Source organism: Pteropus medius, unplaced genomic scaffold (genome assembly GCF_902729225.1).
Source record: "Pteropus medius unplaced genomic scaffold, Ma_sr-lr_union100, whole genome shotgun sequence".
Taxonomy (NCBI): domain Eukaryota; kingdom Metazoa; phylum Chordata; class Mammalia; order Chiroptera; family Pteropodidae; genus Pteropus; species Pteropus medius.
This window is the reverse complement of record NW_024346771.1, coordinates 2,675,780-2,694,137: the sequence shown is the minus strand read 5'-3', so window position 1 is coordinate 2,694,137 and position 18,358 is coordinate 2,675,780. Positions and strand designations below refer to the sequence as shown.

At 32.0% G+C, this 18,358-nt stretch overlaps 1 pseudogene; it reads left to right on the top strand.

Annotated features, from left to right (window-relative positions):
• Positions 1-258: 258 nt before the first annotated feature.
• On the top strand, positions 259-377 carry LOC120613900 (uncharacterized; annotated as a pseudogene).
• The last annotated feature ends 17,981 nt before the right edge of the window (positions 378-18,358 follow it).

Here is an 18,358-nt window from a genome sequence, read left to right as displayed (position 1 = left end):
AGATGGTAGGGAGTGGGGGAAGAGTGGGTAGGTAGACAGTTAAAGAAGCAGAAATATAGAGGGTAGGGGGAGGGTGAAGTGAGTAAAGGGGATCAAATATATGGTAGCTGAAGGAAACTGGACTTTGGTTAGTAAACACACAATAGAATACACAGATGTCAAGTTATAATGTACACCTGAAAAATACATAATTGTATTAACCAATGTTATCCCAATAACCTTAATAAAATAAATAAATAAAATTTTAAAATTATATGTGTCTATGGCCATGCCACCATGAACAAGCCCAATCCCATCTGATCTCAAAAGCTAAGCAGGGTCGGGCCTGGTTAGTCCTTGGATGGTAGACCACCTAGAAAGAGCAGGTGCCGTAGGCATAAAAAATTTAAAAAAATAAGGGATTGTAAACTGACAAGGTCCTTGAAATCTGTGAGGTCAATCAAGGGTTGCCTTGCCTAAAAAAAAATACACACACACATACACACACACACTTAGACTTTAAATATGTGTGAAATGTTAATTGTGTTTTTTTAGTTCATAGCCCTTTTCTGGTGATAGTGTAAACTTGAAAAATCTACTACACGTGCAGGTAGTCCTCTCCCACCATGAATTTTTCATGCCAAACAGGGAAGTAAGATAATCTTATAGAGAGTAAAATTCCAGTGTTGGTAAAAATGAATTCTATTTTGGATTTAAAGCCACGATTGCTCCAATCTTTATTTTCTGACGATCCCCAAACTAAAGATGAAAAACAAGTAACAGTATTCCTCTAAACAGGTGTGTGAGCTGGCATCTCACTCATCTTTCTCTGTTTCTCTATGCGCTTTCCCATTCACTGTATATTCTTTAAATCTACAGAAAGTTGTAAAGGTCATGATGGCAGCAACCACAGTGGATAAAGTTTACAAAAAAATCATGATGGTCCAGGTCACAGAGGAAAAGTGAGCTAGGTAAGTGACAGTTTAGAAAGAAGAAAGGTGCCAGAAGAGCTCAAGCTGTTCCAACTCCTAGCTAGTTGAGTGTTCCCATAGCAGGTACCAGACACTGCATGAGTGAACCTTCAGATCATTCCAAACCCAGCATTTGAGACATCTCAGCATACAGTTAGTGAAGCATAGATAAGTTTATCCTTGTGAAGCTCTTCACAGAGTACAAGTTCATGAGGAGAAAAGATATTGTTAAACCATCAGGTTGTGGAGTGGTTTTTATACATTAGGTAATGGAACACAGAGAAACAGTAATTTAAATGATCAAAATATCTTTAAAAAGATATTCTGAAAAATATCTTTAAAGTGTTTAAAGACAAAGAGAATTATTATATATCCAGGAAATACATCCTCCATGAATATGGCAAAATAAAGACATATTTAGGTAAAAGAAAACCAACAGAATTTGTTTCCAACAGAGCTGCACTACTAGAAATAGTAAATGTAGATCCTCAGACTGCAATGGAAATTCAGGTCTTCGGCAACAAACAAGCATCAGAAGTTTAAATAAATTTGACTGTATAAAATAAAAATTACAATATTTTTCTTGTGGAGTATTCATAGAGAGATATGCCTTGGATAATTATACTGTAAAGGATGATGGAGTGGAGTAAATTGACTACGGAATTGTAAGATTTTCTACATTTTACATGAAAAGTTATAATATTAACTTCAAATAGATTGTGGAGATTAGAAGATTCATAATATAATCCTTGGAGCAACTGATTAAAGTCTAAAAATATTTGGCTAAAAATCCAATAGAGAAATTAAATAAATGCTAAAAAAAAGAAAATATCCAAAATAAGTGAGGAAAGAGTTCAGAGAAACAAAAAAACGGAAGTGACAAGCCAAGTAAAAATAATAAATAATAAAATGTTAAACCTGAATACAAACAGATCAGAAATTATATTAAGTATAAATTAATTATTGATCTAATTAAAAGCAAAGATGGCCAAAATAGATAAACAAGCAACACTCAATTTTGTGATGCTTACATTTATCATATATATGCAATCTTCATTACTTATGAATTTTGTATTTGTGAATTTGCCTACTCACTAAATTTATTTGTAATGCTCAAATCAATACTTGCAGTATATTCATGATTATTAATAGACATATTCAGAACAGCCAAAAAATTGAGTGGCCTTGTGCACATGTCCCCTTTTGAGGCAAAACAAGATGACACTCTGCTTTCTTATTTCAGCTCTCATAGCATCAAACTAAATGATAATGAAAATACAGTATATTCAAAGCAGGACTCAGGAGAAAAAATATAACTTTAAATAAGTATTTTAAAACAAAAATGTTCTAAGAAAGATATTTAAAGTATTATTTTAAGATGCTTGATAAGAAAGTAGAGTAAACCTAAATAAGTAGAAAATAAGCTATACTAAGAATTATTGCAGAAGGGAATAAAAAATAAATATATTAATTAATAATTCTAAAAGGTGATTCTTGAACAGATCAGTAGAATTGATATAACTTTGGTGAAAGTGATTAAAAGGAAAGAGAGAGAGATAATTTACCAAATCAAGAAAGAGAAATTATCACTACAGATCCTCCAGACATTAAGTGGATAACAAGAAAATATTATAAAGAACACATTTGGTATCTTAAATAAAATAGGCAAATTCTTTGAAAATAAGACTTCCTCAAAGTGACACAAATCAATCTACAAACCGAACAGTATCAATTAAAATTTTAGTGGATTTTTTTTTTGTAGAATTTAACAAACTGAGGCCAAGATATTTAGAAGAATGCACCGAACTAGAAAAATTTAAGCAGTTTTGTGAAAAATATAGTTAGAAGATTTACACTATTTGATTTCAAGACATTCTTTGATTACAGAAATCAAGAGAATGTGGTATTGGTAAAAATCAAACATACGGATAAATGAAATAGAGTCTAGAAATAAACCCATGCTATAAGGCCATTTGATTTTCAATAATAACATAAAGGCAATTCAATGGAGAAAAAAATTCTTTCAGTAAGTGAACAGGAAGAAAACTCCGAAACCTTGCAGTAGATGTAAAATCGTCAAGCAGGACACAAAAATATGAACCATGAAAGAGAAGTTGAAAAATTAGAATTAGTCAAAATGAGAAACTTTATAATAAAAATGACAATATTAAGAAAATTCAAAGATAATACACCAATTTAGATAGATCTTTTGCAATATACATATCAGAAAAAGAATCAAATAATAAGTGGGAAAAATATGAGAATACACATTTCATAAAAGTTGACATATGAATAGTTAGTAAGTATATAAAAAGGTTCTCAATATTATTTGTAACCAGGAAAACACAAATTAAACTATAAAATATTACTCAACAGTAGGACTACTCAGCAGTAGGACTACTTTCTAGAAATGCATCGTTTGGTGATTTTGGCATGTGGGAACATCATAGAGTGCACTTACACAAATCTAGATGGTATATTCTACTATAAACCTAGGCTATATGATAAAACCTATTGCTTCTAGGCTATAAACCTATATAGCATATTGCTGTGCCAAAATACTATAGTTAATTATAAGATAATGGTATTCATGTATCTAAAAGTCTAAACATGAAAAAAGATATACTAAACATATGGTATAAAAGATTTAAAAAATGGTACACCTGTAGAGAGCACTTAGGAATGAAGCTTTCAGTACAGGAAGTTGCTCTGGGTGAGTCAGTGAGTGAGTGATGAGTGAAAGGGTAGGCTTAGGACATAACCTTACACTACTGTTGTATTCATAAATAGTGTCCCTCAAGCCCTCATCCTGCTTCCTTATAAAATGGTCAGAAATAGAATATCAAAGGTGCCAGTGCTGCTCCATGAACTGGACTGATTGAAAATATTTAGCAAAACCAACTGTTTAAGGCATAAATAATTATGATAGTTACCATCAGGAGGGAGTGAAAGGTGGTCTGAGGGGCAGTAGAGATAAGAAATCAATATGAGAGTGTAAGGAACTTACGAGATTGTCAGAGGAATGTGGTTTTGGTTATTGCATGTCAGAGCAGTGGTCACATTAAGGAGCTTTGTGGTATTCATTTTACAAAAGGTGTTTAACATGAAGAGAGTATAGAACTGAATCTAATATTTTGACTTTGGAAATTTGTTTTTGGTTCTATCGATCCTATCTGGCACAAAGGGCTCTCTTTGTCATTGAATTGATGGAAGAAATAAAACTTATCTAGCTTTACATCATTGCAACTTGAAAACATTTCCGAAGTAAGGGATAGGCTGGCTCCGCACTACCACAGAAAACTTTTACTAAAGTGGCAGTGGCACTTAATACTTGTAAAGGTAGCTCCTGTGGAACTATGTCCTTATACAGGATCTTAGGTTCTCAACAAAGAATTTACAGAAATGTACTCTGAAGACCATCAAGCTAGGTCTGGGAGGGCTGTAGCATCCTCCATATATCTTTCACTGGGAAGACAGGCTCCTATGTGCTGAGGAAGGTCAGTGGGTGACTCACTGGGATATTATCTGTGTACTCAAAATTAAGATGCCGTAAGTGAGAGGGAATCTATTGCCAAGCACGCAGTTATTATTCTCATCAGAGAAAAAATAAATCTTCCTAAATTACATATCATTTCATTTTTTACAGGAAATTTAGCTCCATTGTAATCTTATGGGATCTCATCATATATGCAGTCTGTTGGTGACTTGAAACATTGTTATGCATGATGTATATACTCAATAGAATGAATACAATTTAAAAAATTGACAATACCAAGTGTTGACAAAGATGTAGAAGAATATGCTGCTACTGGGAATGGCGGGTATAACCACTTTAGAAAATGGTGGCCATTTCTTTATGAAAGGATCAAACAAGTCTACTTTTAGGTCTTTATTCAAGAGATATAAGAAATATAAACAAAATTGTAAAGGAGCTTTATTTATACTATTCCAACATTAAAAAAATCAAATTTCTTTCAACAGTTGAATGGCTAAAACAAAATGTGATATATTCATTCAATAGAATGGTACTCAGATATAAAAGTAATAGAAACAGATTTATGCAACAACATGAATAAACCTCAAAATTATTATTCTTAATGAAAACTTTTAGACACAAAAATATATATACTGTATAATTTCAATATATATATATATGTGTAATTCTTGAAGGGAAAAAAATCTAATCTAAGGGTGACAAAAATGCTGAAAAGGTGAGGAGGACCACGAGATTGAGTAATTGAAAAGAAATATGAGAAAACTTTTTGGGATGACAGAAATGTTCAGTATCTAGATAATTATGTTGGTTTCAGATACATACATCTATAAAAATGAGGGCAGTTATTTGTAAACTATATAAAGCCGATTTAAAATTTTATATACATACAATGGAATATTATTTAGCCTTAAAAAGAAAGAAATTCTGGCATGTTACAGCATGAATAAACTTGGAGGACATTATTTTAAGAAAAATAAACCAATCACAAAAAGGCAAATACTGTATGATTTCACTTATATCAGGAACTCAGGGTAGTCAAAGTCATAAAGAAAAAAGGTAGAATGGTGGTTGCCAGAAGCTGGTGTGGAGTAGAAAATGGGGAGTTATTGTTTAATGGGTATAGAGTTTCAGTTTGCAAGATGAAAAGTATTCTGTAGATGGATTCTGAACTGTACACTTAAAAATGGTTATGGCATAAGGAGTAACATTATTATAATTGAATACTCATTTTAATGTTGTCCATTACTGCATTTTAGGGTATGTTTCTGATGGAAGAAATTATGAGTCCATACCTCTCAAGCCCTATTTCTTATCTACCACCCCATACTTCTTTTGCCAAGCAGCACAGCCTGGGACACATTTACCCTGCACTTTTTCACCCATGAAAACTATTTTGTCATAATATCAGGTGAGTTGTATTAGATAGAAATAGTATTTCTGAAGGTCATGCCTGCATACAATGACTTAGAATTACTTAACTATGCAAGCAAGTGACTATGAACCACATATGTATATTCTACTAAACCCAAACCAAAAATCCTAAACTTACCTTTACTTTTGTCAGAGTGACCTTTTGACATGACCAGACAGGAGGAAAAGTGAAATAAAGGGACATTGTAGAGGGGACCAAAAGCAGTCCCAGTCAACTACTGTTAAATATCTTAACTTTACAATAGTTTTTTTTTTTTTAAATGTTATGGTCATATTAAAATATTTCTAGTTCCACCTAAAATGTCCCAGAAGGGCTCAGTAAATATAATGGATCTTGAAGCTTAAGCTTTATTAATTACCCCCCAAATCCACTTCTAATCTTGCAAACTGAGCAGGTATTCCCATGCATTATAAGGACAAAAAAGCAAAAATCCCTGGAAATTAAAGGATCTATACGGATATCGAAATGAAAATACCAGCACCATTCATGATGGACTACAAAGAAGAGGCCTTTTCCCAGTTTATAGGACACTGAGATCCTTGTGTGAATCTATCTAGTGAAAAGAATAAAGTCTCAATAATTACAAAACTTGATCTGTAAGCAGACAAAATATTTCATTCCATACCTAGATTTGTAGATGAAAATTGAAATCCCCAAAATAAGAAGTAAAATGAGCATATGCCTTATCCCTGTGTTAATCAATACTGGAAATTCTTTCCCTTCTCTTCATTAAACAATACTGAGAATAAGTGAAAATAACCTAGCTACTTGCTCCAAGAAATACCTTCTCTTGGAAGATAAGATTGTGAACCAACTTACTTATCCAAACTTACTCATTAAGAAGCATTTAAAAACCCTTCTCTTGCTGCGCCCTTCAAGCCAAAGTTAGTATATTCTAAACTTTGTCTAATTGAAATTAATTTCCTACATAGCAAGATATGCCTAAAACCAGTCAGTCTAGATGCTGAAACCCTACTATATCCATATCCTTACCCAATTTCCCCTTCTGATGCATGATGAAAGTCTGTCCAGCTGGTGTTTTGCCTTTCAGAGATAAATCTAATAAACTTGGCTTTGTTTGATCCACAGATTTTTTTAGGAAAAAAAATAAGGAAAAACAGTAGATGAATAACTGGGAGGTAGAGGCACTCACAAGAAGTCTCGAAGTTTTAAGCAGATGTCTTTCTCATTGAGATATTTTGTTTTACACTTGTCTCATGAAATGAACTCAAACCAAAGGCTTGGCCTGAATAGAACCTACATATAAAATATATAGGTACTTCTTGATTAAAGTTAGGATGTGGGTAAAAAGTAAAGACAAGTGTGATCTTTGTATTTTTGTGGTATATACAATTGCACCAGATGCTCTTAGGTATGTGGTAAATGCTTCTTGTAGTACAGCTTATTGAATAAAGGTAAGCAAGATATGATATATATTAAATTTTTCCCCATGTTTCATCATTAATTAACAGCAAAAAATAATTTAATTATCTGTGCTTTATTTTCCTCATGTGTATAATTATAATACTCTACCTTCTAATAGTGATTAAAAATATGATATACTTATTTAAAATCTTTTTCAATTCTTCAAGAAACATTCAGAAGAAGTCTATATTAAAAATGGAGTTATTAAAAAGCAATGCTTGTTACTTCTAAAATAATTAATAAAAACACTTTATGTTATGATAAAATGTGGCTTCACTAAGCACAGGAAAAAAATACCAAAACTATTTTAATTAAATGTTGGCTTTTCAGAACTGAGAAAAATCAGTTTTGCCATGCTATTTGTATATGCAAAGAATAGAATTCACAAACAGAAATTAGCTAAAGGTCAGACATAAAATGAATCAGTTCTCAAATACTAATTAGTAGTTTACCGGTGGTTATATGTGAACATTTATGGATACAAAATTGAATAGTAGAGATTAAAAATGGAGAGTGTGGGTAAATTTAACAATTTATTCCTCCCATGCTAATCAAGATTTCTGTTTCATTTTCCAAACACAATTAAAGTCTTCCCTTTCTACATATTCTTTTTTTTTCTTTGTGAATAAGATTGTTGATATAACTTTTAATCCATCTATGTTAATAACTAAGAGAGAAATATTCATAATTGAAAGGAGAAATAGTATTCTAAATTAAATTTAAAATACTTTTTTACTTGTTTATACACCACATTTCATTATTTTTTTTTTTATCAATGGAGTACAGAAAACAATGGATTCTCCAAATACAATCTTTTTGTTATCTCCCCAAGGCTTCCTTTCAGCTTGACAATTGCATTTCTAGTTAAGGTCATTTGCATATATGACTTTAAAAATTAAGATAATTGTAGTAGCTGTGAGAATATTATTTTAGGATAATAAGCTCCTTTAGGAAATATTTCATTTATGTGTCCCAATATGATGACATCAGTCTCATGATCTGTATCTACTATGCAAATACAGTGGAAACAGAGACAAAATAAACACATATTTTTTTTTTTAAATTTTCTGAAAGGATAACAGACATTGAAATCTCAGAGGAACTGTAACTAGTTATAAAAGATAGAGACTTTTCGGGGGAAAAGAAAATAAGGGCAGAAAAGATTTTCTAATTTTTCCTCCTAGGATCACTCGACTTGAAAGAATAACTTCAATCCAGGTTTTCCAACTCCAATTATTCCCCTCATCGTCACCTCTTATTTTATTTTTTTAATATTTTTTATTTTTTTATTTTCCCTCTCTCCTTTTCCCATCCCCTCTGGTAACCAATAGTCCATTGTTCATGTCCATGAGTCTCTGTATGTTTATCCTGTTCATTTGTTGCTTTCAGTTTTATATCCCACATACAAGTGATATTATGTGATTTTCAACCTTTTCTGTCTGGCTTATTTTGCTTATATGATTATTTCAAGGTCCCTCCATGTTGTTGCAAATGGCAATATTTCATCTCTTCTAATGGCTGAGTAATATTCCATTGTATATATGTATCACAGCTTTTTTAGTCAATCATCTATCATAGGACACTTTGATTGCTTCTGTGTCCTGGACGCTGTGAATAATGCTGCTATGAACATCAGTGTGCAAATATCTTTTCGGATATGAGTTTTTAAGTCTGTGGGGTAAATATATAGTAGAGTGATTGATGGATTGCATGGTAGATCAAATCTTAGTTTTTGGAGGAAATATATATCCCCATTCCAATGATTGTCTCTACCTTGTTGACAATTTCTCTTGCTGAGCAGAAGTTTTTAGTTGATATAGTGCTATTCATTTTTTTTAGCTTTTACTTCCCTTATCTTTGAGGTCAAATTCATAAAATCTTCTTTAAGTACAAGGTCCTTGAGTTTAGTTCCTACGTTTTCTTCTATGCATTTTATTGTTTCAAGTCTTATATTCAGGTCCTAAATCCATTTTGAGTTAATTTTGGTGTGTGGTGATAGACAACAGTCTAGTTTCATCCTTCTGCAGGTGGCTCTCCAGTTTTCCCAGTACCATTTATTAAAGAGGCTTTTCTTTCTCCACAGTATTTTTTTGGCTTTTTTGTCGAAAATTATTTGCCCATATAAATATGGGTTTACTTCTGGACTCTTGATTCTTTTCCACTGATCTTTGTGTCTATTTTTCTCCCAATACCATGCCATTTTTATTATTGTCACGTTGTAGTATAATTTGAAGTTGGCAGAGTGATGCCTCTGGACTCATTCTTTTTTCTCAGGATGGCTTCGACAATTTGGGATCTTTTCTGTTTCCATACAAATCTGATAATTTTTTGTTCTATTTCTTTAAAAATACTAATAGGATTTTTATGGGGATTGCATTAAATCTGTATAATGCTTTAGGTGATAAAGTCATTTTAACTATATCGATTCTTCCAAGTCAAGAACACGGAATATCTTTCCTTTCTTTGTATCTTCTTCAATTTCTTTTAATAGGGTCTTATAGTTTTCTTTATATAGATCTTTCACATATTTTGTTAAATTTATTCTTATTTTATTCTTTTTGTTGCAATTGCAAAAGGAATTATTTTTTACACTTCTTTTTCTGATACTTTATTATTAGAGTATAGGAACGCTATGGATTTTGAATGTTGATTTTATATCCAGAAACTTTACTGTATTTGCTTATTTTTATCTAGTAATGTTCCTGTGTGGTCTTTAGGGTTTTCTCTATAGAAAATCATGTCATCCACAAATAGTGACAGTTTGACTTCGTTTCCTATTTAGATGCCTTTTATATTTTTCTCTTGTCTGATTTCACTCACTAGGACCAACAATGTTATACTGAATACCAGTGACGATAGTGCACAGCCTTGCCTTGTTTCTGATCTTAAAGGCAAGGGTTTTAGTTTTTCGCCATTAAGTATAATGTTGGCTGAGGGTTTGTCATATAAGGCCTTTATTATATTAAGGTATTTTCCACCTATAACATTAAGTGTTTTGATCACAAATGGATGCTGTATCTTGTTGAAGGCTTTTTCTGCATCTATTGATATGATCACATGATTCTTATTTTTTAATTTGTTTATGTGGTGTATCACATTAATTGATTTGCATATATTGAATCATCCCTGTGCCCTTGGGATAAAGCCCACTTGATCATGGTGTATAATCTTTTTAACGCGTTACTATATTCTGTTCACTACTATCTTATTTAGGATTTTTGCATTTGTGTTCATGAGAGATACTGGTCTGTAGTTTCCTTTTTTCATTCTTGGTATCAGGGTAATATTGGCCTCATAAAATGAATTGGGAACTATTGCCTCCTCTTCGATTATTTGGAAGAGTTTGAGGAAAATAGGTATTAAATCTTCTTCGAATGTTTGGTAGAATTCACTGGTGAAGCCATCTGGTCCTGGACTTTTCTTTTTGGTAGGTCTTTGATGATTATTTCAATTTCCATACTGCTAATCAGTCTATTTAGATTTTCCAGTTCTTCCTGATTCCATTTAGGAAGATTATATTTTTCTAAGTATTGGTTCATTTCTTCTGGGTTGTTAAATTTTGTGTTATATAGTTTTTCATAGTATTCTTGTATGATCCTTTGTATTTCTACAGTGTCTGTCGTAATTTCCCCTCTTTCATCCTCAATTTTGTTATTTGTATCCTTTCTCTTTTTCTTTATTGAGTCTATGCAGGGGCTTGTCAATTTTATTAACCTTCTCAAAGAACCAGATCTTTGTTGCATTTATTTTTTTCTATTGTATTTTTGTTTTCAATTTTATTTATTTCTGCTCTAATTTTGATAATTTCTTTCCTTCTGCTGACTTTGGGCTTCAGTTGTGTTTCCTTTTCTAGTTTTTTAAGATGAAGCGTTAGGTTGTTTATTTGGACGCGTTTCTGTTTTTGAAAATAGGCCTGTCATAAAATGAACTTTCCTCTTATGACCGTTTTTGCCATGTCCCAAAAGTTTTGATATGTTGTACTATTATTGTCATTCATTTCTATGTATCTCTTGATCTCTCTTTTTATTTCTTCTCTGACCCAGTTATTCTTCAGTAGCATATTGATTAATCTCTATGTATTGGTGGATCTTTCCTCTTTCTTTTTACAGTGATCTCTAGTTTCAAGGCATTATGATCAGAGAATATGGTTGATATGATTTCAACCCTCTTATATTTGTTGAGGCTATTTCTGTGTCCCAGTGTGTGGTCAATCCTTGAGAATGTTCCATATGTGCTAAAGAAGAATGTATAAGCAGCTATTTTGCGATGAAAGGTTTTGCAAATATCAGTTATGTCCAGTTGATCTAATGTATCATTTAAGGATGTTATTTCCTTATCGATTTTCTGTTTGGATGATCTTTCCATATCTGACATTGGGGTACTTAGATCCCTTACTATGATAGTGTTTTGTTTCTCCCTTAATTCTGTTAGTAATTGCTTTATATATTTCAGAGCTCCCTGATTGGGAGCATAGATATTAACAAGTGTTATGTCTTCTTCGTGCATGATTCCCTTTATCATTATGAAGTGTCTCTCAGTATCTTTCTTTACTTTTTTTATTTTGAAGTCTTTTTCATCTGATATTAGTACCGCTACTCCTGCTTTTCTCTGAATGCCATTTGCTTGAAATATCATTCTCCACCCTTTCACTTGTAGTCTATATTTGTCTTTGGAACTGAGATGTGTCTCCTGGAGGCAGCATATGGTTGGGTTTTGTTTTTTTATCCATTCTGCAATCTGTGCCTTTTTATTGGTAAGTTCAGTCCATTTACATTTACTGTGATTATTGAAATATGAGGTTTCTTATAGCCATTTATCTTTTGCTCTTTGGTAGCTCAGTATTTCCATTGCTTCCTTGTCCTTGTGTTTCTGTTTTCTTTATTTTGGTTGGCTTTTGTGGGTTTTGCCTCTGGCTCTTCTTATTTTATGTTATATACTTTGGTTCTGAATCTTTGATGTGTTGTTACCATTAAAAATATAAAAAGGATAGTTATATATATGCACATATATGTGTGTGTGTGTGTGTGTATACACACACACATATATTTATAGTCATCTCTTTTCTTTTGCATGTGTCTTATCTCCATTCCTCTTTGCAAATTTGGATCTTTGAATCCTCCTCTTTTCAGTCATTGTTGTTTCAATTTGTCCCTATGTACGCTGAACCTTCATTACTATCTCACTATAGCAAATCTCTTCTTATTTTAAGCTTATAATGCTCCATTCCTAGTAAGGGTCGCAATCCTCTGTTTTTATCAGCCTGCTAATCACCTTACTCCTAATTATGTATTTTTTTTTTGTCATTTTGTTTTAGGTGAGCTGACCCCTTTCAGTATTTTCTGTAGTGCAGGCCTTGTAATGGAGAATTCCTTCAATTTTTGTATGCTTGGAAAGGTCTTTATTTCTTCTTCATATCTAAAGAAGAACTTAGCTGTATACATTATTCTTTGCTGGTAGTTCTTTTCATTTAATAGTTTGAATATTTGATTCCTGGCTTCTAAGGTTTGTGCTGAGAAGTCCGATGTTAATCTAATGGATTTTCCTTTATAGATTACCATCTTCTTTTCCCTGGCTGCTCTGAGAATTTTATCTTTGTTGTTGATTTTTGATAATTTTAATACAATGTGTCTTGGTGAAGGCCTTTTTGGATTGAGATAATTGGCTGTTCTGTTGACTTTTTGAATTCTCAGCTCTAGCTCATTCCTTAGATTTAGAAAATTCAGACTATTTGTCTGAAAATGCTTTCTAATCCCTGATCCTTTTCCTTTCCTTCAAAATTCTCATTATTTTTATGTTTCTTCTCCTGATGATATCAACTAGTTCTTGAATATCTCTTTCATTATTCTTCATTTTTCAGTTTTTCTCTTCTTCTTTCTGGTTTATTTCTAGATTTCTCTCTTCGATATCACTAATCATTTTCCATTTGGTTGACTCTATTTCCCAAGCTTGTTATTTCACTTTTCAACTCTTGCAGTGTGTTCTTCATTTCCAGAAGTTCTCTTTGGTCCTTTTTGAGGGTTTCAGTCTTCTTGCTAAAGAACTCATTCTGCTCACCTTGTTGTTTTCAATTTCTGGAATTGTTACTATGATTCGTTTCAGAACTCATTGAGTTTTCTCAGAAGTACCATCCTGAATTCTCTGTCATTTAAGTCTCATGTTTCTATGTCTGTAAATTTATTTTCTGGATATATTTCTTTTCCTTTTTTGAACTGCCTTGTTACCTCGGTTGTTTAAAGGGCTATTTCTCTGTCTGGGCATTAATGGAATTGTATTCTGTTTTTTTTTTTTTTTTTCCCAGAAGAAAAATTTATTATATAATGGTCCCTATCCTGTTTCAAATAAGGTGTTTTCTTTTGGTTTCCAGTAGGTGGTGTCTAAGCCTCTTGGATCTCTGCTTTATGTAAAGTTTTAATAATGTCTTTTTTTCTCCTAATAGATGTTTAATTATACTCGCTACCCTCAGTCTCAGTTTCCGTCAATGTAAAGGACAATTTCGATAGTGTTGCTCAGATTTTTTTGGGACTCTGCGGAGTTCCATCTTGGAGGGTATGGCGGGAGGAGCTCTCTGGGTTGGGCTATGGGGGTTACGGTTCAGCCTCGATTTTGCAACCGTGGCTGGTAAAAATCAATTGTTGTTTCTGCTTTTCTGCCATACCCATTTCTCTACCTTCTGCCCTGATGCTTGGGCGCTGCCACTCACTGAGTGGAGCTCACAGCACTCCCAGGCAGGGCTGCTCAGGGAACTCATTGCAACTTCTCTCCTCTCCCTCCTCCTGCAGGGAGCTCTGGAGGCTGCAAGAGGCAGCTTCTTTGTTTCTCCCAGTCCACTGCCCGACACCTAGGGTTCTGATCTGTGGTAGCTCTTATGCCCAGATCCCACACTCAGACGTGCTGGTGTGCAATTTGTGTGTTTTTTGTTGAGTTTTAGATGTTCAGCTTATTGTTGTTTCAAGGGGAGAGATCTGGGAATGTTCTCATGCTGCCATGTTTAATCCAATCCCCATTTTATTTTAATTGTTTTAGATTTACAAAAAAATTGAGCAGATTGTACAGAGAGTCCCATATAGGACCCCCCAACACACAGTTTCTTTTATTATTAACATCTTGTATTAGTGTGGTACATTTATTAAAATTAATGGAACAATATTGATACATTATTATTAACAAAGCCCATAATTTACATTAAGCTTCCTTCTTTGTGTTGCACTGAGTTTTGACAAATACATAGTATCATGTAGCCACCATTACAGTAATTTATAGATTAGATTATTAGTATGCCAATAATCCTCCTGTGTCTTGCCTATTCATTCCCTTCCTCCTCTGACCCATGTCAACCAATGATCTTATATCTATAATTTGCTTTTTTCATACAGTTAGAATTATACAGTATGTAGCCTCTCTAAACTTATTTTACTAAAATATGAATATTAATTTAACATATAATATAATATGAATTTAATATGAATTTAAGGTTCTTCCATGCTTTTTTTTATGACTTGATGATTTTTTTAATTGTTGAAAATAACCTATAGTATTGAAGTACTACAGTTTGTTTATCCATTCACCTATTGAGATACATTTTAGTTGCTTTTAGTTTTGACAATTGTGAACAAAGATTCTATGAACATTAATATGAAATACATGTTTTCACTTAATTAATACCTATGAGTATGATGTTAATTTAATGGTAACACTATGTTTAGCTTTGTGAGAAATTGCCAAACTATCTTTCAAAATGTCTGTACCATTTTGCATTTCTTGTAGCAATGAATGCAAGTTCTTTTTGCTCTGCCTCCCTGACAGCATTTGGTATTGGGAGGATTTTTTTTTTTTTGGATTTCAGACATTTTAATAGGTATGTAGCAGTTATCTCATTGTTTTTATTTCTAACTCCTTAATTACATATTATAAGCATCTTTTGAGAAGCTTATTTGCCATCTATATATCTTCTTTGGTTAGAGTCCACTGAGATCTTTGTTTATTGTTTATTTTTTAACGTTGAATTTTAGAGATTCTTTGTATATTTTGAATATAAATCCTTTATTAGATGTAAGTTTTGCAAATATTTTCTCTCAGTCTATCTCTGGTTTATTATCTTATTATCTTTTAAATAATGTCATCCATAGAGCAGACATTTTTAATTTTAATAAAGTCCAACTTATTAATTTATTTCTTTCAAAGACTATACTTTTATTGTTATGTCTAAAAACTTGTCACCAGTTGCAAAGTTATTTTCTAGAATTTTCCTAGTTTTGAATTTTACATTTATGTTTATGATCTCTTTTTAGTTAATTTTAGTACATGGATGTCAACTTTTTCTTGCACCTTTTTTTGAAAAGAATGTTATTTTTTTATTGAGTTGCCTTTTCTCCTTTATCAAAGATGAGTCAAATATATTTATAAGGGTGTATCTCTTGGCTCTCGCTGTTCCATTTATGTCTATCACTAATACTCTGTTGTCTTTATTATGTATTGGCATTATAGTAAGTTTTGATGTGGAATAGTATCAGTCTTCTGACACTATTCTTCCTCTACAATATTTCATTGGCTATCCAAGACTTTTTTGCCTTATTTCTCTTATATAATTCTTTATATATTATGTTAGATTTATGCCTAAGTGGTTTTTTTTTAGTGTTAATGTAAATGGTATTGTGTGTTTAATTTTAAATTTCAACTTCACTGATGATATGACAGAAAAATAATCAATTTTTAAAAAATATTAACCTTACATCCTGCAACCTTGATATAAATGCTTATTAATTCAAGGAGGTTTATTATTATTAGTAGTAGTAGTAGTAGTTTTATTTGTTTTCTTGTTTCTTTGGAATTGTTTATAGTGATAGTCATATCATCTGTGAGCAAGGACAGTTTTACTTTTTTCTTAATAATGTATAAATTTATTTTGTTTTCTTGTTTATTACATTTCCTATAATGCCTACTATGGTATTGAACTGGAGTGATAAAAAGGAATATCTTTGCTTTGCTCCTGATCTTAGGAGAAAGTATCTAATTTCTCACTATTAAGTTTGATATTAACTGTAGGTTTTGATAGATTTTCTTTATCCGATTGAGGTAGTTCCCCTCTATTCCTAGTTTGCTGAACATTTTTATTATGAGTGGATTGGGGTTTTGTTGAATGCTTTCCTGCCTCTTTTGATATGATTATACAATTTTACTCCATTAGCCTGTTGATGTGATAAATTATATTTGATTTTCAAATGCCAAACCAGGCTTACATAACTGAAATAAATTCCACTTGGCCATTGTGTATACATTTTTTATATATTGTTGGAATCAATTTGCTAAATAATTTGTTAAATACTTTTGCTTCTATATTTATAAAAGATATTGTTTTGTAGTTTTTTTTTTTTTTTTTTTGTAATGTCTGATTTTTGTTTTAGGATAATTCAGGCATCATAAAATAAGTTAGAAAATACCTGCTATGCTCCTATTTTCTGTAATAAATTTTTGTTTCTTCTGTTTCTGTAGAAAACTGTTATCATCTTTTCCTTAAAGGTTTGGTAGAATTTACCAATAAAACCATTTAATCTTGGTGCATTTTTGAAAAAGTTAATTAATTATTGATTCAATTTTTATACTAGATATACAACTATTCAGATTGACTTTTTTTTTTTTCTGTGATTTTGGTATTTTGTGCTTTTTAAAAAATTTGTCAGTTTCATTTAAGTTATCAAGTTTGTGGGACTAGAGTCACTTATAATACTCCTTCATTATCCTTGTAATGTTCATGGGATCTATACAAGTAGTGACCAATCCTCTTAATACAATATTTCTGATATTAATAATTTGTGTTTTCTCTCTTTTTTCTTGATTAGGTTGGTTAGAGTTTTAATAATTTTATTGATCTTATTAAAGAAATAGCCTTTCATTCGTTGATTTTTGCTATTGTCTTCCTAGTTTCAATTTTATTGATTTCTACTTTAAATTTTATTTATTTTCTTCTTCATGTTTTAGGCCTATATTGCACTTATTTCCCTACTTTTTAAAGGTGAAAGCTTAGAATATCAATTTTAGATCTTTATTATTTTCTAATATGTGCATATCTTGCTATAAATTATCTGCAAGTACTGCTTTTGCTATATCCCACAAATATCAATTGATAAGTTGTATTTTCAATTTCATGTAGTCAAAATATTTTTTTTTAATTCTTCTTTAAATAATGGGTTATTTAGACATGTGTTGTTTAATCTCCAACTGATTTAGCATTTTCCAGATATTTTTCTGTTATCAGTTTCTAGTTTAATTTCATTGTGGTTTGATGGCATACTTTGTATAATTCCTATTCATTTAAATATGCTAAGATATGTTTTATTACTCTCAGTGTGGTCTATCTTGGTGACTGTTCCATGTGAGCTTGAAAAAAATAGGTATTCTATTATCGTTGGATGAAGTGGTGTATAAATTTTAATTAGATACAATTGATTCATTGTCCTGTTCAGTTCGACTATATCCTAAATGATTTTCTGCTAGATCTGTTAGTTACTGATAAAAAGTGTTGAAGCCTCTAACTTAAATAGTAGATTTGTCTATCACTTCTGCAGTTCTATCAGTTTTGCCACACATAGTTTGATGTAATGTCGTTTGATGTATATGCGTTAGGTACTGTTATGCCCTATTGACTCCTTTATCATTATGTAAAACCATCTCTGAATATTTTCCTTGTTCTTAAGTATGCTTTGTCTTGTTGTAGCCACCTGCCCCCGAGAGACACACAGACCACCAGAAATCTGTGAGTTATAGAAAACACACTCGTTATTCCGCCAACTGGGTCTGCCAGGGGTACGCAGACCTCAAATTAAGCAGCCTGAAATGTAGAGGTACAGGGTTTTTAACCCCTAAACCCCTATTCTTCATCCTGTTTGAACACATAAGTCTATTTGTCTTCTTTTTACTAACTGTCAACCCACAGGTCGGTTGCGCAAGTGGCAGGGTACAGAAGCAGAAAGCTTATTGTTAGAGTGTTATGTTCCCATGGGCGATAGCCAAACAGTAATTTTCCAGCCAGCACAGTCTGAAATGAATAAAACAGTAGCT